Raw genomic sequence first — 27,110 nt, 5'->3', positions numbered from 1 at the left:
AGACTCACACATCCGCCTGTGTTACAATGCAGTGTTAATGCACTAATGGAGGTATATGCTTGCTCTACCTGCTCTTAATTTCCTAGATCCTTGAAGAAGGAGAGAACACCTGCCTACTGAGATCTGACACTATATTCCTCATAGCCACCTAAGAGCCAGTCTTTTCTGGATTTTACCCACAGAGGAGTCTTCCTCTTGTTATAAAGCCTGAGAATTTGTGGACTCCCCTTGAGATAATTTGAGCCTGTCATCTTAATTAGGACTTTTTAATTTCCCCTCAGAACTCTTTTTTCCTCTTCAACAAGCTCCATAAAAGGATCTTATCTCCATAAAAGGATCTTATCTCTTTTTTTTTTTTTTTTTTTTTTTTTTTTTCTGTACGCGGGCCTCTCACTGCTGTGGCCTCTCCCGTTGCGGAGCACAGGCTCCGGACACACAGGCTCCGCGGCCATGGCTCGCGGGCCCAGCCGCTCCGCGGCATGTGGGATCTTCCGGGATCGGGGCACGAACCCGTGTCCCCTGCATTGGCAGGCGGACTCTCAACCACTGCGCCACCAGGGAAGCCCAGGATCTTATCTCTTTTAAGTGTCTCTTCCCTCATTTCCAATCAGGGTGATCACATCTTTACACCTTATATCTAGATCATGTTTTTTAACTCCTACATGTGTGTTTAATAATACACCTTCATTTAATTATAGTTCATGTACACTAGCTAAGGATATGCTTACATACCCCCAGCAAAATCACAGTATCACTGGGGGGAGGGAGGGTGTAAAAGTTTTTACATTAAAATGGCTTATTCACTGCTGCCAACACAGTATTACTTCAGTACTACACTTCATCTCCAAAGTACATAGGTGAAAAAGTAGGCTAGTCATTTTTTCACAGTGGTAGCTGAATGATCAGTTATTTTCTAAATGTTCTCATTAATAATGACTTTCTAAAATAAAAAATTTTCATCAATTAATACATTTAGTAATAATATTTTTGTTTAATCTGAAGTGTCCATAGAAGACAAACAGTAGGATGTCCCAAAAGTTTGAAGAAAATGTTATGGGAGAAACTGACACAGTTGAGAAAACTTTAGTGTGAATGTTTGTGGTTTTTATATGATTAGGAAAAAACTCATTTTTCACTCTTAATGGTAACACGCTTCAACCCAGTCTTTTACTGGGAAGCTTCTTCTGTGCCAGACGTGAAGGAGTTACTAAGATATATAAGCTAGTCCCCCTACTGTCAGGGAACTCTGTTTAATAGAGGAAAGAGACACGTAAACAGATGGTGACATTGCAGTGTGGGATGTGCTATGGTCCAGGAAGGACAGGTTTCTGTGGGAGTTCAAAGAGGGTTCTCTAATCCAGAGCCAAGGTGAGCAAGCACAAGTAAGGTCTGAAATAAAACTAGCTAACATTCACTGAGTGTTTGGCATGGGCCAAGCACCCTTTTAAGCACATGGCACATGTTAGCACATCTAATCTTCACCAAAAGCCCATGAGGAAGGTACTACTATTACCCCACTGTCTAATGAGGCTTTTTAAAAGGTTAATGACTTGCCCAAGGTTACATAGCTCTGAAGATACCGGGTTGGAATCCAGAGTAAGGTCAATAAGCATAATAATGGCCCCTCAAAGATGACCATGTCCTAATCCTCAGGACCTATAAATATATTACCCTACAGGGCAAAGGGGAAGTAAAGATACAGATGGAATTAAGATTACTAATCCATAGGCCTTAAATAGGGAGATTATCCTAGATTATCCAGGTGGGCCAATATAACCACAAGGGTCCTTAGAAGTAGAAGAGGGGGAGCAGAAGAAGAAGCAGAGGGAGATCTGAGCTACAGAAAACAGTCAGACAGAGATGCAGCTCTGCTGGCTGTGAAGATGAAAGATGGGATCCCAGAGTGGAGGAATGTGGGTGGCCTCTAAAAGCAGGAAAAGGCAAGGAAACAGATTTTTCCCTAGAGCCTTTGGAAAGGAAAAGAGCCGTGCCAACACCTTGATTTCAGCCCAGTGAGTCCCATTCCAGACTTCTGAACTCCAGAACTGTAAGATAACAAACTCGTGTTTTTAAATTTTTATTTATTTATTTATTTATTTATTTATTTATTTATTTTTAGGCCGCACCATGCATCATGTGGGATCTTAGTTCCCCAACCAGGGATTGAACCAATGCCCCTGGCATTGGGAGCATGGAGTCTTAACCAGTGGACCACCAGGGAAGTCAATTTATGTTGTTTCAAAGCCACCAAGTCTGTGGTAATTTGTTACAGCAGCAGTAGGGAACTAATACACAGGCCCGGGTCTTTCTCATTTAAGAGCACAAGGCTTTGACTCCAGAACCCTTTCCCTGAGATTTAACTTAGAAGAATGTAAGCCAATATTCTTGCATGTGTAGCTTGGAACATTTGGCCCTAAATTCCTTACCTCATTCTCATACACTATGAGAGGCAGCACCAGCCTTCCGACCTTCATTCATCGCCCAGAGACCCTCCTTGTACTTTCTCCCTATCCCCTTGGCATTTCTCAGAGCATCTTTAATTCATCTGTAAACTACAAAGATTCATTGTGTACTGATTTTCTCCTAGAACATGACCCAAATTGCCAAAGAAAAACCATACGCACAGTGCCATGATCAGAGGGGAGAAATGTTTTCATCAAGCACCATGACTAATCCTACCAGCCAGAATGTCACTGCCCGGACCTGCAATTTTTGTTTAGGGTGGAGGAAAACCTAAGAAGTACCTAGTAACCTTGACAGAAGGCAGAGGTTTGCTGCATTCAGTTATACCTCAAAACATACTTGGTTTCATTCAAGGCAAGTATACCAAAGAAAGAAGAAAATAGCTTCCCTCCCTGCATGTCCAGGCTGCTGCCTTGCCTTGCCTGCAGCTCTTCAAGAATGAGTGAAGAGGAAAATCCAGCTCAGGGTACAGGAGACCATGTTTGCTGTCTATTGTTGGCTGCAGAGCTGCCAAGACCATGAGAGCAAGTGAAATGGAGGCTCTCTCCTGACTGCTTACTCAGGCATCAGTCAGTGATCATTACATCATCTTTGCAGTTCATCTCCCAGCCTTCAGCACGTTCTCTGGGTCTCTTGTCAAGGGGCAACCAGAATGAAGTGCAGTTCACTGAGAGGATCCTTCTGACAGGCAGCCAAAGGTGATGAGCGCCAATGTGGAGGTCACAGCTGTGTGCTGGAGTCGTGAGAAATGACTGATAATAGGAATACGGCAAGGCGGTGGAAGTACTTACACAACAGAGATAGACAAAGGCTACAAATCAGAGTTTCTCCCCTCCTCACGCCTGCCCCCAAAGTTGGCTTATCAGGACACCACAGGGTCATGCTGGCTGTATGCATTTTGAGACATGATGTCTATGTACTTTCTTTTGAAAACCAGCACCACAGATTCATGCCATTCAGCCTGTAGACCATGAAGACAGAAAACAAAGGAGAGTCAGTCACCAAGAAAAATACAGCTTCCACGCCCAAGCACTACTCTTCAACAATTCCTTAGATCTCCATGGGAGTTCAAGTACCAAATATCTATAAAAGAATTAAGATAAAAACCTAGTATGTTACAGTAGAAGCTCTCCCTGGGGTTCAGGGGAAAGAGAGGCTATTTGGTAAAAATCAGAGAAGTCTTCATGAAGGAATTAATTGGGGCTTTATTCCTTATTTTACCATCAATTACTGAGCACTTCCCGTGGGCAAAACCCTGTTCTAGTTTCTTTGGGGACACAAAGATGAATCTGGATGTGGGCCCTCTCACAGAAAAGTCTGTGACTTTGAGGGACCTCCAAGAAGGCCCCCTGGGCATTGAGGCTCTCATGTGGGAGCTATGCCAAGATGGTTTTCCTTGATTCCTGCTGCTCCCCCATTTTCAGTTTTTCTGCTCCTTGGCACCCTAACTTGACCTGTTCCTTTGCTTCTGTCTTCTCAGAATTTTGGACTTCATATCACATGCCCAAAGCCTTCCATGCTCTCAGCTCACATGCCAGCCCCTCACCACACCCTAAGGCAGCCCCCATTCACACCATTCACATAAGCACACAGAGGTACAGATACGCTTTATCACATCATTCAATTTATTTCTTTTGTGGCAAGTATCATAACCTGTACTTCGGTCATTTATTTGTTTACTTTTTTATTGTCTGTTTTATCACCACCGCCTGCCACTAGGTAAGTTCTCTAAAGGGCAGGGACCTTACCACCATAGCTCTAATACCTATTGCCACGCCTGTGCATTCAACAATAAATCTTTAATTACTCAATACAAATATAAATGAATTGCAGTGATTGGACCTCAGAGGATGGGGTGGTTACATCCAACCAGAAAAACTTTATAGAAGAAGTAGGTTTTGAGCTGAACCTTGAAGGATGGGTAGGATTTGACAGGCAGAGTGTACAGAGTGAGTAACAACGTGCAGCAGTAAACACAGAGAGCGGAAACCAGCAGAGGAAGAGATAACGAGGTTGCTCCGAAAAGACTGGACACATAGCCACTGCCAGCAGTTCAACCATACATTCAAAACCTATGATTCTGGAAAGAGAAACATTTTATAATTTTTCTTTTCTTAAGACTGATTTCAACATTGAGCTCTCCAGAATCCTCTTCACGCACAGCTTGGCTGGGAGTAGGGTGGAGGGATGAATGTTTATTTGGATTTACCTTCCCCACCTCCCTCCCCCACCCCCCACCCTCAGTCAACCAGAGCAACTCTGCTTTAACCTATTGTATCTGTCTGTGCTTTTATGTAAGCTGTGATTTAGGGAAAAGATCCCATCTTTCTTTCTTTATCTTCCTGTACAATGAAAATATTTCTTTATCTTCTATTTTCAACTCTCATGGAAAAATATACACTTCTCTTTTTTTCCTTCTTAAATAAGACTTTTTTTCAGAGATTTAGATCCCTTACCATATACAGATTTTGCAGAGTAAAGATTCATTCTTTTAAGAAGATAACACTTTTGAAATATAGATTCTTTCTTCTTTCCTACGGATCCTATGAGCCATACATAGATCTATTTGGAAAGTATGTTTATGACTATGTTGAAAGACAGGACTATATCATGGACATGTTTAAAGAAATGGAAATGGAGAAAATATATTTAAATATCTAGGTAGAAAAAATTGTCTTCTGGGTACTGGGACAGTGTGCCAAATTTTAAGGGTGAATTGAAATAAATGGAGTAGCTGTAAAATATTCTGAACTGCATTCAAAAGATAATCATTAAAATTCAAAGTACACTTATCAGCTCTGACACTTTTATGTTGCATTCTGCCTCTGACAGGTTTAGGTCTTCTAGTAACTTATTTCAAATCAAAAGGAGAATCAATGCCCACCCCCCTTCTTACCCTATGGTTCAAATACCAATTTCTTCACAGATCACATCTTTTGTTTCCACTTAAAAAGGACATATATACACTACCAAACGTAAGATAGATAGCTAGTGGGAAGCAGCCGCATAGCACAGGGAGATCAGCTCGGTGCTCTGTGACCACCTAGAGGGGGTGGGATAGGGAGGATGGGAGGGAGAGTGATGCAAGAGGGAAGAGATATGGGAACAGATGTATATGTATATAACTGATTCACTTTGTTATAAAGCAGAAACTAATACACCATTGTGAAGCAATTATACTCCAATAAAGTTGTAAAAAAAAAAAAAAAGCACCCCTACACAAACCTTTATCTGTCATGGCCTGATCAAGAAACATGTCATTTTATCTTGACTGGTATTAAGAACTTTGACATCCAAAAAGATTCAGAAATACTCCTATTGATTAATCCTTACATGGTATTAGCAGTTGAAACCCTGCTACGGTAAATTCAGGGTAATTAAAATTGTATGACGATAAGTCTCATCCATCTAGTAGCCCATTTATTTCAAGAAATTCTAATAAATGAAATCATTTGGAGTTCAATTACAATGAGATTTGGTCAATATTTTTAATATCTTGGTGAAAAGTATGGGAGTAAAACTGATGGTCTGACACAGAGACACAAAATTTAGGATTAAAGGTCATGATATTTTCAGGATTCTCTTGTCCCATCAGGTTATACAATCTCTACTTCTGGTGCTGACCTTCATATTAGAATGCCTTAGTTTCTAGTTCTAGCATATTATGAAGTGCAGTAGTGGATTCATGCCCATGAAATCCATGCACACCACCACCCAGAAGCATCTGGCTTAATAGGATGGTGGAATGGCCTGTTGAATACTCAACTGTAGCACCAGTTGGAAAAAAAAACTCTGAATGAAAAAGACAAGATACAGTTATGCTTTAAGTTAACAACCAAGATAAGGTGGTGTTTCCTCAATAAGCAAAATATACAGGTCCAGGCTGCACAGAATGAAATTTTGCCACACTATGAAATTTGCAACAATATGAATGGACTTGGAAGGTATTTTGCTTAGTAAAATAAGTCAGACAGAGAAAGAAAAATACTGTATGATATCACTTATATGCAGAATCTAAAAAATACAACAAACTAGTGAATATAACAAAAAAGAAACAGACTCACAGACATAGAAAACAAACTAGTGGTTGCCAATGGGATGAGGGAAGGGGGAGAGGCAAGATAGGGGTAGAGGATTAAGAGGTACAAACCACTGTAAAATAAAGAAGCTAAAAGGATATATTGTACAGCATGGGGATATAGCCAATATTTTATAATAACTATAAACAGAGGGAGTATAACCTTTAAAAATTGTGAATCACTATGTTGCACACCTGAAACATATATAATATTGTAAGTCAACTGTACCTCAATGAAAAAAGATTTTAAAAAATTGATTCAGGGCTTCCCTGGTGGCGCAGTGGTTGGGAATCTGCCTGCCGTTGCAGGGGACATGGGTTCGTGCCCCGGTCCGGGAAGATCTCACATGCCACAGAGCGGCTGGGCCCGTGAGCCATGGCCGCTGAGCCTGCGCGTCCGGAGCCTGTGCTCCGCAACGGGAGAGGCCACAACAGTGAGAGGCCCACGTACCACAAAAAAATAAATAAATAAATAAAAATAATAGACCATATTTTATACCATGAAACAAACTTTAGCAACTTTAAAAGAATTGAAATCTTACAAAGTGTATTCTCTGCTCATAACAGAATTAAACTAGAAATCAACAGCAGAATGATATCTGGAAGATCCCAGGTATTTAGAAATTAAGTCCCCAAATAACTGGAATAAATAACACATTTCTAAATTACATATTGGTTAAAGAAGAAGTTTCAAGGGAAGTTAGAAATATTTTAAGAGAGGAGTGTTGGTATCTCTGACTATAATTGTGGATTTGTATATTTGTTCTTAGAGTTCTCTTGCTTTTTGCTGCATGTATTTTGAAGCACTGTTACTAGGTGCATAAACATTTAGGAGGTTTTTGTCCTCTTAAATGACCAGTTAATCATGATGAAATGATTTTCAGTATCTCTGGTAATAGTCTTTGCTCTGAAATCTACTTTGTCTGATATTAATGTAACCACACCAGTTTTCTTTGATTAATAATAGCATGGTATGTATTTTAATTCTTTTATTTTTAACTTATTTGTATCTTTATATTTAAAGTTGGTTTCTTGTAAGCAAGATATAACCAATCTGACAATCGCTGCCTTTTTATTAGAGTGTTTGGGCCATTTACATTTAACGTGATTACAGATATGTTTGGGTTTAGAACTTAGAAGCAGGAGTTATTCAGTCATCTTATCCCTATTCAGGGAGAGCCTAGCAGAGAATAAAACCAACATAGCAGAAATCAGAGCTATGAGATGAAGAGAAACCAGGTCCTGGTGACACTATCTGAGCCACTGAACCTGGCTGTCCCTATGGCTGCAGTAACCCTGGATCTTCAACAATCTCCATAAATCCCCTTTTTAGTTAAGTCAGTTAGAGTTGAGTTTCCTATTCAACCTTAATTTCCACCTGAAGGAGTCCTAACTGATATAAGGAGTTTTCTCTCTGGATAGGAATGACTTGAACATGTTTGTAGGTTAAGAGGAGGCTAGTTGAGTAGAAAATTATTTAGGAGATGAATAACATAAGAGAATAATACACCTTTATTTATTTATTTAGCCAGGGTAATACAATAGTGTCTTATATTTTATTTTTGTTATATGTACATGCCTATTACCATCCAGAGAAAGTGCCTCTGAGGCAAAGTAAGAGCTCAACATCCAAAGAATGATTATATGCCATGGTCTTACTAAAGGCAAAACTTACTAAAGGCAAAACTCCTTCTAGAATACCTTTTGAATTCCTAGAACTCCCTCAACCCTCATTTATTTATATGGCTAGCTCCCAGTTAGCCTTCAAGAATTAGTTCAACAGTGTCAAACTCTGGAAGTGTGTCCCTTTAATTTTTCCTCAACCCTATCCCACACTCCTAAGCTAAATTAGGGTCCTCTCTTTGATGTCCCATCATGTTTCCTGCATATGGGGATCAGAGCCCTTTTAACCACCATGTGGCCACTTGATTGCCAGAACCATGAGGGTACCTCCTGACTGTGGTGAGCTCCTTTAAACCATAGGGAGGCACAGTAAATGCAGGGAAATGAGAGTTGGGAAGCAACTAGGTAACTGCTACTGTCTCAGACAGCCTCTCTTCAACTCTGTGTACGCTAATGAAAGAGTCTGTAATTTGCTGCTCTGAAATAATGAAAAGCATCAGAAGAGACTCACTTTTTCTTAATGTCTAGGGTCTGCTTTTACTAACAGCCTTTTTGGTCTGGCTACACTTACCAAGCTTTGAGGCTAAAGGGAAAATAAATTGCACCTAATTTACATGAAGTTAGAAGTTTAGGAAGAACGGTTTTCATCTGACTGCACACAGTATTGTGGAAGGAGAGAAACAGGCACGTACATGCAATTATTTTTCTTCTAGGCTCCCATTAATTGAAGGGCAAAAATGCCCTGCCATATTTCTGAGTTCTTACTTCTACCTGGTGTGCTGCTGAAAATCAGAATTGATTAGAGAAGGAAGAGGTCTGTGCCTTTCTTTGTCTGTGGGTTTCCCTTTCAACAAGTCCCCTGATGTTTCACTGGACTGAACAGAGGTGGGTGGCGCAAATTGCAAATCTCCATGGCAGGATGGTGAGATGGGATGCAGGCAAAAGCTTTTCCTGGACCACACAGAATTTAACTCAGTAAGTGTGAAAATTGTCCATTTTTAAAAAGTATTTTAGCTCCCTCCAGCTAGTTAATGTGAGCAACAAACAAAGCAAACTGCCAACTCCATATTCAGTCATTTCCTTCAAATTGATTCTTTCCTTGGTCATTCGATTTTAAAATCCATTTCCTTTAGCATAGAGTTTGAGAAACTGAGGGAAGATGTTCAAAACATGACAGAACATGACACAAGACAGTATGTGAAATTGGCTACATGAATTATCAAAGGTGAGTCATGGTCAAACTTGTTATGCTAAAGTATAGTCCTCAGAGATCGTTAGTTGAGATGGACACTTAAAGCAAAGATAAACCACGAGTGCCACCTCTCTTAGTCCAGGCTCTCTAGGAAGATGAGCCTCAGGCGAGGATTAAAATATGGATGTTTTCTTTGAGAGGTGCAAAGCCCAGGAGGCAGTGAGGGTGGAACTGCAAAGAGCTGGTCATTCAACAGTTCCATTTGCTGGTGCTATGGAACTTTTCTAGAAGGGCTGCAAAAAGGAACTGCATCTCAGAGAATTCTATAGAGGGAAGAAAGGAAGTGGGATTTATCTGCCCAGCTCACTTCCATTTCCCATTTCCTGTTAGTTAAGGTCTATCTCCCTGCATCAACATGCTGTGTCATCCAGCCCCCTGGTGGCCACTGGGAAAACAAGATTCCACATCTGCAGGATAGCACTCCATCCAGATCTGCAAGTAGGAGTGACCTGGTATAGATGAGCTCTGTATGCGGGGTATGTGGTCCACGACGGTCTGGGGCTTCAATCTGGGGAGCCCTGAAAAGACTCTCACTACTTACCATTGAGATATGCCCCTGATCAAGACTGTATTGGAGCAGTTCAATTTGGAAAGCATGCAATCAAAAAATAGTAAAGGAACACTCATTAGAAATTTGGTATTCAGCTAGGCTCTGTGGAGTATACAAAGATGTGTATAACTCAATCCTTGCCCTTAAAATATCCAAACATACACAAAGATTTGAGTTCTGGGCTACTAAAACCATTGGAATTTCCAGGGCAGGGTACCTGAGAAGAGGGAGCTGCACAGAGGAGGGGCCCCAGAAGTATAAATAAGCATTCACTATACCTTCTTGGCCAAGGGTTAATGTATTAGCTGTCCATTTCCTCTTAACCCCAAAACTTAGAAGCTTAAGACAACACACATTTATCATCTTACAGTTTCTGTAGCTCAGGAATCCATTCATGGGCCCTCTCTTTCAGGACTTTCATAAATTCACATACCTGGTTCTTGTTAAGATTCAGTCCCTTCAGAGCTGTTGGACTGAGGGACTTATTCTTTGTTGGCTTTAGGCCAGAGGTTACCCTCGGTTTCTTGCCACTTGGGCCTCTTCAATATGGCAGCTTGCTCATCAAAGCCAGCAAGTCTGCTAACATCTAAAAGTCATGACATGCTACAACCTAATCACAGAAGTGATATGTCATCTCTTTTGCTGTATTTTATTGGTTAGAAGCAAATCACTAGTTCCAGCCCACACTCAAGGGGAGAGGATTATATAAGGGTATGAATATTAGGAGGTGGGGGACAATTGAGGGCCATCTTAGAAGTCAACGTACCATATTTGGACTGCACATGTTCAAGACAAGATCTATAAGGCCCTGCAGAGATTGAATCTTAAAGGGCTAACAGCTGGGAAAGCTAGAATGGAGATACCTTACTGATAACTGGAAAAGCCTCAAGTATTAGGAAATTAAACAACACACTTGTAAATAGCCCATGGAAAAAAGTCACAGGGAAAATTAGAAAATATTTTAAACAGAATGGTAATGAAAATACAACATATAAAAATATGTGGGCTGAAACTAAAGCTAAAATTAAAGGGAGTGTTATAACCTAAATGTTTATATGAGAGAATAAGATTTAAAATCAATGACACAACTTGACACCTAAAGAAAATAGAAAAAGACAAGCAAATTAAACTAAAATAAGTGGGAAGACAAACAACAGATAAAGAAACAACAGAAGTCAATGAAATAGAAAAACAGACAATACAGAAAAGTAATAAAACCAAAAACTGATTCTTTGAAGAGATCACAGCTGATAAACCCCTAATCAATAGAAAAATAGAGAAAACACAAATTACCAATAGCAGGATTGAAAGAAGGGTTAGCACTACAGAAACCACAATATTGAAAGTATAATAAGGGAATAGTATCATCTTTATGCCAAAAAATTCAATAACAGATGAAATGGGAGAATTCCTTGAAAAACCCATACTTATCAAATAATGGAATTGGTACCTGACAGAAGCTTTCTTGGCCCCTGTTTGCCACAAAATCTTAAACAGCAAAGGGAAAATTACAAGAAATGCTAAAGGAAGCTCTTCAGAATAAAAGGAAATGACACCATATGTTAACTCAGATCTACAGGAAAGAATGAAGAGCACCACAAATGGTAGTATATGGATGAATATTAAAACTATATATTTTTCTTTCTCTTCTCTTAATTTATGTAAAAGTCATATTTGACTATTTAAAGCAAAAATTATAACAGTATTGTTGGGTTTAAAATGTATACAGATACATTATTCCATTTATAAGAAATGTCCAGAATAGGAAAATCTATAGAGACAAAAAGTAGGTGAGTTGTTGCTGGAGGCTGGGGGTAGAGGAGAAACAAGAGAAGCTCCTAATGGATATGGGGTTTCTTTTTGGAGTGATGAAATGTTCTGGAATCAAACAGTGGTGGTGGTTGTACAATTTTTTGAATATAATTTAAAAAATACTGAATTGTACACATTAAAGGGGTAAATTTTATGGTATGTGAATTGTATCTCAAAAAATATATATAGATATAATATATATATGGTAAAAATAGCAAAAAGGGGGAAATGCAACTATACTATTGCAAGATTTCTACATCTTTCTTGAAGTAATTCTACATAAAGTCTAAGAAAATTGTGATAAATTAAAGATGCACAGTATAATCCCTAGAGCAACGAATAAAAAATAAACAGAAAGAGCACAGGACAGTGGTCCATGAGAAAAGGGAAACTAACAACCAGGCCCTATACTTATCCCAGCTTGTTGCCTAGAGGCAATTTCATAGTCACTGGTACAGCTAGGGGGAGTCAAAGACAACATTTTGGCCTCACTGAAATAGATATGGAGTTGGAGTTTGGGGAGACCAAGGCAGCTGGGAGTTGTGGGCCTGGCATCTGGACTGAAGGGGAAAATGCAAGAAGACTCAGTAATTTGCTTATGGGTCTGCTTGAGTCTTTGATGAGTGCTGGATTAGGTGTGCATAGAGTAGAATTTCACAGAGAGGCAAAAAATGACCAGACAGTTGTAAATATAAAGTTCCCCAAATATAGCCAATATTTTGTAATAACTGTAAATGGAGTGTAACCTTTCAAAATTGTGTAATTAATTAATTTAATTTAATTCCTCAGAGCTCACATCTGGTGGAAAGACAAGAGATCTGACCAGTGATGGTAGAAGGACCTCAGTGATCACCCAGGGAATCCCTAAACACAATAAAATATGATCTCAACTACAGTACCTTGCTTAGTGGGTAAACCCTAGACATGCAGCAAAAGAATTAATATCAGTGTAAAGAGTTTCCACCTTAACAAACTAGATCTTTCTTCTTTTCTAATATATGGAAACTCTCATACATTGCTGGTGGGATTGCAAAATGGTACAGCAACTTAAGAAGACAGTTTGGTGGTTTCTTACAAAACCAAATATATTCTTCTCATACAAGTAATCATACTCTTTGGTATCTACCCAAAGGAATGAAAACTTAGGTCTACACAAAACTAACACACAGATGTTTATAGCAGCTTTATTCATAATGCCAAAAGTTGAAAGCAACCAAGATGTCCTTCAGGGGCTTCCCTGGTGGCGCAGTGGTTGAGAGTCTGCCTGCCGATGCAGGGGACACGGGTTCGTGCCCCAGTCTGGGAAGATCCCACATGCCGCAGAGCGGCTAGGCCCGTGAGCCATGGCCGCTGAGCCTGTGTGTCCGGAGCCTGTGCTCCGCAACGGGAGAGGCCACAGCAGTGAGAGGCCTGCATACCGCAAAAAAAAAAAAAAAAAAAAAAACCAACCTAGGAATAAACCTGCCAAAGGAGGTGAAAAACTTGTACTCGGAAAACTATAAACACCAATGAAAGAAATCAAAGATGACATAAACAGATGGAGAAACATACCATGTTCTTGGATTGGAAGAATCAATATTGTGAAAATGACTATACTACCCAAAGCAATCTGCAGATTCAGCGCAATCCCTATTAAACTACCAATGGCATTCTTCACAGAATTAGAACAAAACATTTTACAATTTGTATGGAAGTACAAAAGACCCTGAATAGCCAAACAAATCTTGAGAATGAAAAACGGAGTTGGAGGAATCAGGCTCCCCAACTTCAAACTATACCACTAGGCTACAGTAATCAAGACAGTATGGTACTGACACAAAAACAGAAATATAGATCAATGGAACAGGACAGAAAGCCCAGAGATAAACCCACACACATATGGTCACCATATCTTTGATAAAGAAGGCAAGAATATACAGTGGAGAAAAGACAGCCTCTTCAATAAGTAGTGTTGGGAAAAGTGGACAGCTACATGCAAAAGAATGAAATTAGAACACTCCCCAACACCATACACAAAAATAAACTCAAAATGGATTAAAGACCTAAATGTAAGGCCAGACACTATAAAACTCTTAGAGGAAAACATAGGCAGAACACTCTATGACATAAATCACAGCAAGATCCTTTTTGACCCACCTCCTAGAGAAATGGAAATAAAAACAAAAATTAAAATATGGGACCTAATGAAACTTAAAAGCTTTTGCACAGCAAAGGAAACCATAAACAAGACCAAAAGACAACCCTCAGAATGGGAGAAAATGTTTGCAAATGAAGCAACTGACAAAGATTAATCTCCAAAATTTACAAGCAGCTCATGCAGCTCAATATCAACAAAACAAACAACCCAATCCAAAAATGGGCAGAAGACCTAAATAGACATTTCTCCAAAGAAGATATACAGATTGCCAACAAACACATGAAAGAATACTCAACATCATTAATCATTAGAGAAATGCAAGTGAAAACTACAATGAGATATCATCTCACACCGGTCAGAATGGCCATCATCAAAAAATCTAGAAACAATAAATGCTGGAGAGGGTGTGGAGAAAAGGGAACCCTCTTGCACTGTTGGTGGGAATGTGAATTGGTACAGCCACTATGGAGAACAGTATGGAGGTTCCTTAAAAAACTAAAAATAGAACTACCATACAACAGCAATCCCACTACTGGGCATATACCCTGAGAAAATCATAATTCAAAAGAGTCATGTACCAAAATGTTCATTGCAGCTCTATTTACAATAGCCAGGACATGGAAGCAACCTAAGTGTCCATCATCGGATGAATGGATAAAGAAGATGTGGCACATATATACAATGGAATATTACTCAACAATAAAAAGAAATGAAATTGAGTTATTTGTAGTGAGGTGGCTGGACCTAGAGTCTGTTATACAGAGTGAAGTAAGGCAGAAAGAGAAAAATAAATACCATATGCTAACACATATATATGGAATCTAAAAAAAAAAATGGTCATGAAGAACCTAGGGGCAAGACGGGAATAAAGACACAGACCTACTAGAGAATGGACTTGAGGATACGGGGAGGAGGAAGGGTAAGCTGGGACAAAGTGAGAGAGTGGCATGGACATAAATACACTACTAAATGTAAAATAGATAGCTAGTTGGAAGCAGCCACATAGCACAGGGAGATCAGCTCGGTGCTTTGTGACCACCTAGAGGGGGTGGGATAGGGAGGATGGGAGGGAGAGTGATGCAAGAAGGAAGAGATATGGGAACATATGTATATGTATAACTGATTCACTGTGTTATAAAGCAGAAAATAACACACCATTGTACGGCAATTATACTCCAATAAAGATGTTTAAAAAAAAAAAAAAAAAAACATGGGCAAAGACCTAAACAGACATTTCACCAAGGAAGACATATAGATGGCCAAGAGGCACATGAAATGATGCTCAACATCACCAATTATTAGAGAAATGCAAATCAAAACTATAATGAGGTATTACCTCACGCCAGTCAGAATGGCCATTATAAAAAATCTAGAAACAATAAATGCTGGAGAGGGTGTGGAGAAAAGGGAACTCTCCTGCACTGTTGGTGGGAATGTAAATTGATACAACCACTGTGGAAAACAGCATGGAGGTTCCTTAAAAAACTTAAAATAGAACTATCATATGACCCAGCAATCCCACTACTGGGCACATATCCTGAGAAAACCATAATTCAAAAAGAGTCATATACCACAATGTTCATTGCAGCTCTATTTACAATAGCCAGGACATGGAAGCAACCTAAGTGTCCATCGACAGATGAATGGATAAAGAAGATGTAGCCCATATATACAATGGAATATTACTCAGCCATAAAAAGAAACAAAATTGAGTTATTTGTAGTGAGGTGGATGGACCTAGAGTCTGTCATACAGAGTGAAGTAAGTCAGAAAGAGAAAAACAAATACCATACGCTAACACATATATATGGGATCTAACAAAAAATTGTACTGATGAACCTTGTTGCGGGGCAGGAATAAAGAGGTAGACATAGAAAATGCACTTGAGGACATGGGGTGGGAAGGTGAAGCTGGGTGAAGTGAGAGTAGCATTGACATATATACACTACCAAATGTAAAATTGCTGGCTAGAGGGAAGCAGCCGCATAGCACAGGGAGATCAGCTCGGTGCTTTGAGATGACCTAGAGAGGTGGGAGAGGGAGGATGGGAGGGAGGCTCAAGAGGGAGGGGATATGGGGACATGTGTATGCATATGGCTGATTTGCTTTATTGTGCAACAGAAACTAACACAGTATTGTGAAGCCATTATACTCCAATAAAGATTTATTTAAAAAAAAAAACTAAAGTGACATCTCAGTGACATCACACTACATGCTCATGATGAGTCAGCTGGGGGTTCTACTCTGATTTCTTCTTACTCCAACACCCAGGCTTACAGAGCAGCCCCCACTTGGAGTGTTGTCAGGCATTGGGCCAGAAATAAAAAGAGTGATGAGTTGTGCATTGATTTTTAAAGCTTTCATTCAGAAATAACACACATCAGTTCAAATCACTTTCATTGACCAAAGCAAATTACATGCTTGGGTTCAGTCATAGAGTCAGCACATATTTAATTTAATTAGGTTTGGAATATGCCAGGAGGGTGTTCTGGAGGAATAGAGCCAAGGGAGGAGTGTTTGAAATAATGAACTTTGGTGTCTGACCTGGATAAGAAAAGAAGTGAGGTCGTGATGGGATGTTTGATAGCGACGGGGTCAATGAATTGGAGACCTCTATAAGACTGAAGATGAATGGTCTTGGGAGGCACTTCCTGTTTATTGGGAATGACACACGTAAAGAGGGTTTGGTGGGGGGTACAATTCAACCCACAACCACTAACTGCCTTCTATTTTTCTTATTTATTTAAATATATATATATTTTTTAAATTTCCCCCCGCTAGAGCGTAAGCTGCACAAGAGCAGGGACTTTGTCTTATTCACCATTATATCCACAATGGCTAGAATAGAACCCAGAACAAGTAATGGGTGTCTTTTCCTTCCACAACACTCCTGAGAAAAGCTGATAAATGATCCCGTCACTCTGGCCTGATAGACAGACTCCAAAGATGATACATTACTTTCTCCACTCCCTGGGCCTTTCTTCCACTGAGCAGTGGAGTTTATTTTTCCTTCTTTCTAATCTAAGAAAAACCTAGGACTGCTCTGATGAACAGAATGCAGTAGAAATATATTCTGGGACCCCTCAGCCCAGGCCTTAAGGCTAGAAGCTTCTACTTCCTTCCTCTTGGAACTCAGTTGCCATACTGTACAAACGAGCCACATGGAAAAGCTATATGGAGGGGAACCAGGTCCTCTGACAGCTACAGCTGAGCTCCCAGCTGACAGCCAGCACCAACTACCAGTCATATGAATGAACCGTCTTGGACAGGCCAGCCCAGTCTAGCCTCTGCAGCCCCATAACACCCCATGGAAGAAAGCAACCTCCCAGCTAAGACCAATCAACCACCAAATTCACACACGCAAAATACAATGGTGGTTGTCTTAAACCACTAAGTTTTGGGGTGATTTTTTGATTTGTTACACAGTGATAGATAACTGAAACAAAAATTGGCACCTAGTAATGCAATGCTGCATAAGAAAAACCTAGAACATGTAGGACTGGCTTTGGGAGCAGAAGGTGGATAGAGGCCTGAAGACTTTCAAAAAGGCTATTAGTGAAGGCTGGCAGAGCAGTGAGGAGATTGCTACTGATTGCTGGAGCAAGGGGTAAGCCATGTGTATACCAGAAGAGATTTTATTGAAACTGTTGCCTGGGGTAACAACACAAATAGAAAGGGTGCCTTATGAACTTGTGGATCTGGCTAAGGAGATTTCCAGGCAAAATGTTGAAAGTGTCAACTGGCTTCTTTTAGTTTCCTATGCTATGATAAAATACAAGAAGAAAGGAATGAGCTAAATAAAGAACTATTTGAGCAGAATTTAGAAGAAATAGAGACAGTCCAGGGAAATCTTCTAGGCAGCAAAGTATTTTCAAAGTAAGAAATGGCCTTAAGGCAAAGATCAAATCTAGGGTGTTGACAGTAAAACATAGCTTCAGTGTAAAATTCATATCAAAGGTGCAGCTCCAAGATCTTTTGCAAAGACCTTAGAAAGATTGAAGTTGTACCCGAGAGCCCCTTAAGCCAGACAAAAAATACTTCTAAAAATTTTAAGGGCATGACTTGCAGACCCCAACAAGAGAGCTTCTAAGAACGTTAAGGCTGTTATTCCACAGCACCTCAAAGCAACTTTGATGCCACTGTATATCTAGTAAACTAGCAAAAATAAATAAGAATATTAACAATCCAATAAGGATGTGGCTTCAGGGAAACGTATTGTTGGTGATGCTGTAAAACTCTTTCAGTATTTTTGAAAAAGCAATCTGGCAACAGGTAAAAAAATGTTCATGTCTTTTTCCCAAAGAATTCATCTTTAGGAATTTAGACCTAAGGAAATGACCCCCAAGAGATAATTTTAAAAGCCAATGGTCTAAAGCCTTCACAGTCACATTGTTTATAATAGAAAGAAACTGGAAACAGCCCAAATGTCTAAAAATAGAGCTATGGATGAGCAAACTGTGGCATATTTACATGATGGACTGCTCTATAATCATTAAAAAGACAAGTTTATGGATTGTGTTGACTCAAGGTTATGTGGCTTTGAAATATTATTAATAAAGAGCAAAGTACAAGATGATAAGTGCAAAGCTATTTTAACTCCATAAAAATAAGTACTGTCTATCTATTTTTAATAAAATAAAGAAGGGCTTCCCTGGTGGCGCAGTGGTTGAGAGTCCACCTACTGATGCAGGGGACACGGGTTCGTGCCCCGGTCCAGGAAGATCCCACATGCCGCGGAGCGGCTGGGCCCGTGAGCCATGGCCGCTGAGCCTGCGCGTCCGGAGCCTGAGCTCCGCAACGGGAGAGGCCACAACAGTGAGAGGCCCGCGTACCGCAAAAAAATAAATAAATAAAATAAAAAAATAAAATAAAGAAAATGTGCACATAACAATTTAATGTTTGGTATGTTTTAAACTTAAAGTGCTTGATATCCTAGTTTGAAAGGGTAAAGAGGATACTTTTGGCAATTACTAGGCAAAAAGTTAAGGGAAGTTAAGATGTGTATATATATGTGACAGGGACCTATATATGTGACAGCCCTTTGACACAGCAACAGAACTAAGGAAGAGTAAGATATTATCCCTGGGCTCATTAACATTCAAGAAACAAACAAACAAACAAAAACAGGGTAGATTATAGCATAGGTGAATTTTGTTTGTTTGTTGAATTCTGTGGAAAAGACCAAAGGGATTTTCTTTTTCTTTCTTTCTGGCCGCCCCTCGCGGCTTACAGGATCTTAGTAGTTCTCTGACCAGAGATTGAACCCAGGCCCTTGGCAGTGAAAGTACAGAGTCCTAACCAGAGTGCCAGGGAATTCCTCAAAGGGATTTTCAAATTGTGTTTTTAGAAATTCTAAGTTTTATAAAAACTTGCTAGAGTTCTGTATTTTGTAAATGGAATTAGGCTTTAGATAATATTGTGAAATTATACATTTTTAACCTATCATTTTTATTAAAAATGTTGATTTTTAACTATTGTCTTTGTTTTAAAATGTTCTTTTAAAACGCTTGAGCATTACGGGAAAAAACAAAGGAGAAAGTAAAAAATATATATATCACCTAAAATCAATCCTATCTCTGAGAAATAATCATTGTTAACATTTTGTAAACATCATTTCAGCCAGGTTCATTTAGTCAGGGTTCAACCAGAGAAACAGAACCAGTAGGAAAGATATTTTCATAGATTAGTGCAAGGAAATTGTTTACACAATTGTGGAGGCTGATTACACAAGTCTGAAATCAATAGGACAGGCCATAAGGAAGGACAGGATGGAACTCTGGGGCACAGGCTGAAGCCACTGTACACAGGCAGAATTTCTTCTTCCTCAGGAAACCCCAGCTCTGCTCTTAAAGGCCTTTCAGCTGAATCAGACCCACCCAGATTATCTAGGGAAAAATCCTTAAACTTAACTTAAAGCCAACTGATCATGGATTTTAATCATATCTAAAAAATATCTTCACAGCAACACCTAGATTAGGGTCTTTCTTATTGAATAACTGAAAAGTTTAGCCTAGTCAAGGTGACATGTCAAAAACACCATCACAGTCCACACCTTGTCAACATGGCACCCAAACGCACCTCTTTAAACCATACTTAATCTCCAGATAAAAACAGTAACAAGTCATACTTCTTGACATGATACAATTATCATGTGTACAACAAAAATCACACTAATCCTTTCTCTAGAAGAGCATGCAAAGTCCTTAGGTATTGTTCACTCTTCTCCTTTGATATTCTATAACTTAAATACTGTGATATAAATTTACCTTTTACAAATACATCTTATGTTTGATGATAAGGGGATAAGAGAGGGAAGAAAACAAAATATTTGCTTAACATATATACAACATATTCACAAAAATTAAGGAAGAAGTACTTATCACAATTAGTCCTCGTTTCTGCAACTGGTCACCTGGTCATAGTATTTACAACTACGTTCTTCTACTTTCCATTCCATGTTCTCTTTGCCCCCAGCAAGCACCTCAACCAGACATGGTTCTTTACCTGGTAAGGTGACCCAGGACTTCTTTCCCAAAGGGCCTGGGACATTAGCAGTCCAGCCTGAATTGGGTTGTTGTAGTTTTCCATCGACTTTAATCACTGAGCATGGTAGTACAGAGAAACACCCTTGAGGGATTTCCTGATTCCAGGCATACTCTTCCTCACCACCATTGTGTAATGGATGCCCAGTTTCTCCTTGGTAATCAGGATCACTCATCCTTCTTTGCCTACTGATTTGCAGAAATGAGGACCCCAAAGTGACCAGGTGACGGTCTCAACTTCCATCTCAATGGAATCATTGTTGTGTCTCTCGGTAGAACTATCCCTCCCTTTGGAATCTACATCTCTAGATCAGCAGAGCCTAAAGACACAGGGATGGAAAGAAAAAATTTGCTAGTAGAGTACCAGCCACTCACATTTCTACCCTTTGATAGACTCATGAATCCTGGCTATGGGAGACATAGCCTCATATATTGGACGCTGATTTAGAGCATATACAGAAACCTAGAGGTCATTTCCTAACCCTGCAAGGTATTATCACCTACCTGGTGCTGCAAGTGAGTCTTCAAAAGGCCATTCCACTATTCTATCAAGCCAGCTGCTTCAGGATGATGAATATTGCCAGCAAAATGGTGGCACTTAATCTCCAAAGGCAGGGTGGACACGGTTACCATGATGGATAACAGAGGAAAAGCAGTCATCGGAATAGTCTGACCCACAGAGAACTATGGCTTTGATTAGTTAACCACGGGGTCCCAAGTAGCACATCAGCAGTTGCCAGAGAGTGGAGGTGCGGGGGGGGGAGTGACTGCTAATGCGTGCAGGGTTTCTTTTGAGGGATGACAAAAATGTTTCTGGAATTAGATAGTGGAGATGGTTGAAAAACTACTTAACAAAAATCCCTAAACTGTGCATTTTAAAGGGTAAATTTTATGGTATGGAATTTATGATATGTGATAAAGTAAATAAAGAAATCAGGGCCTCCCTGGTGGCGCAGTGGTTGGGAGTCCGCCTGCCGATGCAGGGGATGCGGGTTCGTGCCCCGGTCTGGGGGGATCCCGTGTGCCGCGGAGCGGCTGGGCCCGTGAGCCATGGCCGCTGGGCCTGTGCGTCCGGAGCCTGTGCTCCGCGACGGGAGAGGCCACAACAGTGAGAGGCCCGCGTACAGCAAAAAAAAAAAAAAAAAAAAAGAAATCATTTACTATGTCTTTACTTTTTTTCAAAAAAAGATGTATTTCATATAGTCTCATTTTAGAAAATTAGAAAGTACAAATAACACAAAAAAGGAAAATGAAATCACTTGAGAGTCAAAACAAAGAAATAACAGAATGAGACATAGTTTCAACTTTGAAGGGACTTGTATTTGGGTACTCTATATCTTAATATACAAGCTAAATGCAGTATGATATAAAAAGTACTATTGGGGAATTTCCTGGCTGTCCAGTGGTTAGGACTCCATGCTTTCACTGCCGAGGGCTCAGGTTCAATCCCTGGTCTGGAAACTAAGATCCCACAAGCCGCTGGCGTGGCAAAAAAATAATAATAATAAATTAAAATTTAAAAAATAGAAAAGTGTCCTTCAAGGTCACTCCCCAGCCCCTTAAAGAAAAAAAAAAAGTACTATTAAACTGTGACCTGGAGGTTTCCCTGGTGGCGCCGTGGTTAAGAATCTGCCTGCCCATGCAGGGGACACAGGTTCGATCCCTGGTCTGGGAAGATCTGACATGCTGCAGAGCAACTAAGCCCATGCACCACAACTACTGAGCCTGCGCTCTAGAGCCCACGAGCCACAACTACTGAGCCCATGTGCCACAACTACTGAAGCCTGCCCGCCTAGAGCCCATGCTCCGCAACAAGAGAAGCCACTGCAGTGAGAAACCCACGCACCGCAATGAAGAGTAGCCCCAGCTCACCGCAACTACAGAAAGCCCATGTGCAGCAACGAAGATCCAACTCAGCCCAAAATAAATAAATAAATAAATAAAATTTATAAAAAAACAAAACAAAACAAAACTATGACCTGTCTACTGCAGGGATTAAGTATTTCTGGACATTCTTTCCCCAGATGGGATAAATTGCCTGCTAGCTTCCCCCCACCACAGCCATGCATTATAACTAATGGACCAACAGTTGGTCCTGTCTCAGGAAGAAGAGCAGATCCACCCTCTGGCAATGGCCCATGCCGTAGGTTGGCTCTTGGTGTGGCTGCTAACCTGTAGGTGATCTGGTGGAGAAGACAGCCAAGAAATATCGATGAATCTAACTCTAGTCAGAGGACTCTACTAAGGCATTTTGGCCTTTTGTCATTTCTATTACTTCATATATGGTGTTCAGCGATCCCCACTGCTTGTGTTTGCTGCTACTACCGTGCTCTGGGGGAGCTCCGAGAACAAAGTGCGAAGTTTGACAGGACCTCCTCCACCTTCCTAGGTACTCACGGCCCACCTGGCAGCTCTCCTGCTTCAAGGCACTTTAGCGAGACCTGTGGAGTATCCACCATTCTCCAGGAAATCTAATGACACCTTTCATGGATGGGGTCAATTCAAACGTCCTGCTAGGTCACCTTAGAGACTATTGTGAAGTCTTTTTCCAATATGAAAATGAGATGCTCTGGAGCTTCAGAGACTTCCTCTCCGGAGAAGCTGAGAAGTGATTATCTGTAATCACTTTTCTCTCTTCTCTGCGTTCTCCGTGTACTTTCTTCAGCTGGCACAAAGTCTCCCAGCAGCCACCACCACATCTACCACGCAGGAGGCAGCCTGGAAGCCGTTCTCTATCAAGAACCTGGTTACTTAATTGTGCATTTTCAATAGAAGATGCTATGCTCACGATTTTGTTTTCTGATTCACCCTGCTTTCACTTTTGTGGTACAAGAACACATCCCTTCCTCTGTTCCTTGAAACAGTGTTTTGGTTCTGATGGGTCAGCTAAGTGCAAGAAGAATGAACTGGCTTTGCATCATGCCAAACTGCGTTACAAAAATCTTAACCAAGTATAATCTGTAGAGAGAAAGAAAAGAGAAGTGGTGTGTCAACACTGTGGGAGGAGGGGGAAAGGGACCAAACCTCCAGGCTTCAAAGCCCTGTTTCCCAGTACTCACTTCCCACTCATTGCTTTAAATATCTATTCTTTTGTGTTTCCGCATCCTTGTAATCAGTTCTTGTCAGTAGGAACTGTATTATGAATTCACACCTTTAATTCCTAGTTCTGTGGCTGGATGAGTTCAAAGAACCTAAAAGATAAACCTGAATAAGGTCCTAAGAGGAGAGATGGGGGAAAAAGGGAAGTGAAAGACAAGGTGGTTCTCCCCGAGGAAAGGAAAACTGAACTGCTTAGCACCACCAAAGGCCTGGGAGAGGGCTGAGTATTCGATACCCTAAATAAAGTTAGCAAGTAGGGTTTGTTGGGGCCTCAGTTACACACTGATCCCATAGAACTAACAAGGCATTATGTTCAGGGTAGGGGTACAGGCAGTCAAATCAGACCTACTCTTAGTCCAAGGGGTCCAGTGACTGGACTAGTTTGCATCAGAATCCCTGGCACAGGGCTTTTAAACTTCACACACACACACACACACACACACACACACACATACACACACACACACACACTCCAAGTGATTCTAGAATGGGTCCTGGTACAGAGGAGAGCAAGAGTGGTTTGCAAATCTCCCTGAGTTATTCTGCCACATGACTTCATCCACAGCCCAGCCATTTCCCTGGCTTAACCTGCGAGGCCACAGGAAACCCTCCTTTCCTTCTCACTCACAAATGCTGCTTCCCTCGACATGCCAGTTACCACCGTGAGCACAACCCACACTGGCTTAAAGAAAGACTAGGGGGCTTCCCTGGTGGCGCAGTGGTTGGGAGTCCGCCTGCCGATGCAGGGGACGCGGGTTCGTGCCCCAGTCCTGGAAGATCCCACATGCCGCGGAGCGGCTGGGCCCGTGAGCCATGGCCACTGAGCCTGCGCGTCCGGAGCCTGTGCTCCGCAACGGGAGAGGCCACAACAGTGAGAGGCCCGTGTACCGAAAAAAAAAAAAAAAAAAAAAAGACTAGGGATGCAGGCTCACATTAATGCGTGGCTCAGGTGCAACTTGATCTAGGATTCAAACGATGTCACCACGTTTGACATGGTTCCCACTCCCTCCATTTCTGTCTCCACTTCCTTGGTCCTAGTTCTGACCTCTGACCCCAGGGGGTCACAGATGGCTGCAGCAGTTCCAGCAACTACATCCTTATTCTTTCATGTCCAGCAAGGGGAGAGAAAGAGTCTCTTCCCCAGGATTCTTAGTGACTGTATCATTGCACATCATTGGCTCATTTCTGAACTGATCGTGGGACCAAGAGAGTGTGATATGCTAATTAGCCAATCACCCTCAACCTGGGCTTTGAAGTCAATTCCATCCAAAAAACAAAGCTGGAAATAGGAGAGGTAATTTCTCACAGGAAATTCAGGATGTTTTTGTCAGAAGGAGAGATGGATGCTGAGCATCGAATCACTAGTGGCCACTGCACTCCACTCCACCCTACTCCACTCTGAGTGTACAGGTAACCAAAGTAAACATCTTGGGAGTCACGCAAAGTATTGCTAGATTGACCTCATCTGGTTGTTTTGTATGATGTGCCGTTCCTCTGACACATTGATCTAAGGCTGACAGAAGACAAACGTAAAGGAGGCTTGGTCCCTGACCTTGAGCAGCTTACATGTTTTCACCTTGGAAAGAAAAATGGAAAAAAATCTGGTCCATCTAACAGGATATTCCCTTTCTTGGAATTCAATTCTTAATGACCCAGTGAAGTTCTGAAAGTAAAAAAAATTGTTAAGGGGTTATTTTCTTCAACCAGGCATTTAACCTCATTCATTTCAAATCGTCCCTCTGAGATTGCCACCTGTTAAAGTTATGTGAGCCACCTCCACAGGGCCACCTGATACACTCACTTTCATTCGAGGACATCTAGTGATGAGAGCAAAGAACAGTGAATTAGGAGGCAGAAGACCTTGATTCTACCCATTTCTCACTAGTGATGGGATGCTGGGTAAGTGGCTTTGTTCCCTAACTAGGAAAGGGTTTTTAAAACTTTACAACAATATTGGGAATTGCTGTTCCCAATTAAGGGAATATTGTTCCCCTGAAGTAACTAAGCTTCTGCAGTTTACATTTAAAAGAGCTACAAGAAGAAAGGACCTTCCACTTTCAGGACTATAAAGAGACTCGTCAATATATAACTAATGAACACCCACTAGGTGCAGGCACAGTGCTGCGCTCTAAGAATAGAAAGATACAAAAGGCCCAGCTGCTGTACTGGATGAATGCCCATGTTGGTCAGGGAGACAGACAGGTAATCAACAATTACAATGCAATATGCTCCATGCGAGAACTGAAATCTGCACAGGTTGCTATTCAAATTGAAAGGCTGGACATGAGTCCTGATGGTTGAGAATGAGTTTATTATGTGAACAAGGGACAGGAAAGGGGATGGGGTCAGGTGAGCCTTTCAAGCAGAAGGAAAAGCAAGTGCAGAGGCTCAGTGATGAAGTGCAGTGCATATGCTCACATTGCACTGCCTCTCCAGATCCACTTTCCACCCCTGTTTACTCTGCTCTGTGCCCTGGGACTGGCCTCTGCAGAATGCATCTTCAGGGTTCCCTTGCCCTCTGGCTTCTAATTGAGTTCAGCCAAATGGGATACAGCAGGTGCACAGTGGAGGGAAGTGGGAGACAAAGTTCCCATATTCAGCCCCCCAGCTCCCTCCCTGCACAGCAACAGGGAGGCCACAGCTCCAGCTCTCCAGGATGACCCATCTCATTCTAGGTCCTGGGAACAGCTCCCTCACATTGGCCCCTCCGGCCTAGAAGCGTAATGACCTTCCATTCTTATTTCCCTTAAACCCTGTCCACACCTTTGTAAATAGTCTAATAAACTCTTCAATTACCCCTTTTGTGTGTATCATCTGTTTCCTCCCAGCACCCTGATTCATAAGTGTGCGGATTATGTGGAAATTGCAGGGCTAGAACACAGCACTTACGTCTGCACGTGGTAAGAGTGATGAGGACAGAAAGTTGGCAGGAACTGGGTCTTTGAGGGCCTTGGATTTCCTGTACAGAGTGAGTGGAGACTTTATCTTGAAGGTAATGGAAAGCCATTTTCTGAATCATTAAATTACATTTTTAAAAAGTCATTTGTCATCATTATGGGTAACACATGCACTATGCACAATTCAAAAGCAGCTACTTGCATGTTACTAGGCCTTAGCTGGGACGGAGTATCTCACCTTAGTAGAGATGGAGCATGGAACAGCAAGTGACCACGCAGCCGGAGCTGCCCATCGTGAAACAGGTTCTGTCAAAGGTGAGAAATCCATCATAGGGGAGAAGGACCAGACAAAGCAGCAAGGGGTACAAGTAAGCAGCAGAGACAGGAGGCCCAGAACCTCTCTACTTCAGTTCATGTTTATGGCTACATGAAGGAAGAGGGGAGGCTTATTACCAGCTGGAGGAGGAGGGAACCAGGCTGATCTTGGTTCATGGGTGGGTTGGCTTGTGCTATGGACTGAAATGTATCCTCCCCCAAATTCATATATTCAAGCCCTATCCCCCAGTGTGAGGGTATTTAGAGATGAGGCCTTTGAGAAGTAACTAGATTTAGATGAGATCATGAGGGTAGGGCCCCCATGATGGGATTGGTGCCCTT

At 41.2% G+C, this 27,110-nt stretch overlaps 1 long non-coding RNA gene across 1 annotated transcript in view; it reads right to left on the bottom strand.

Moving 5' to 3' along the window:
- Positions 1-3,310: 3,310 nt before the first annotated feature.
- The window catches only part of LOC309791897, a 48,879-nt gene continuing 25,079 nt past the window's right edge, over positions 3,311-27,110 (bottom strand). The window contains exon 3 of the long non-coding RNA XR_014291578.1: positions 3,311-3,424. This is a non-coding gene — a long non-coding RNA (uncharacterized lncRNA). The remainder of the gene's footprint in view (positions 3,425-27,110) is intronic.

Source organism: Mesoplodon mirus (genome assembly GCF_964341445.2).
Source record: "Mesoplodon mirus genome assembly, chromosome: 16".
Taxonomy (NCBI): domain Eukaryota; kingdom Metazoa; phylum Chordata; class Mammalia; order Artiodactyla; family Ziphiidae; genus Mesoplodon; species Mesoplodon mirus.
Note: the sequence above shows the minus strand (reverse complement) of the source record. Positions and strands in the feature narration are given on the sequence as shown.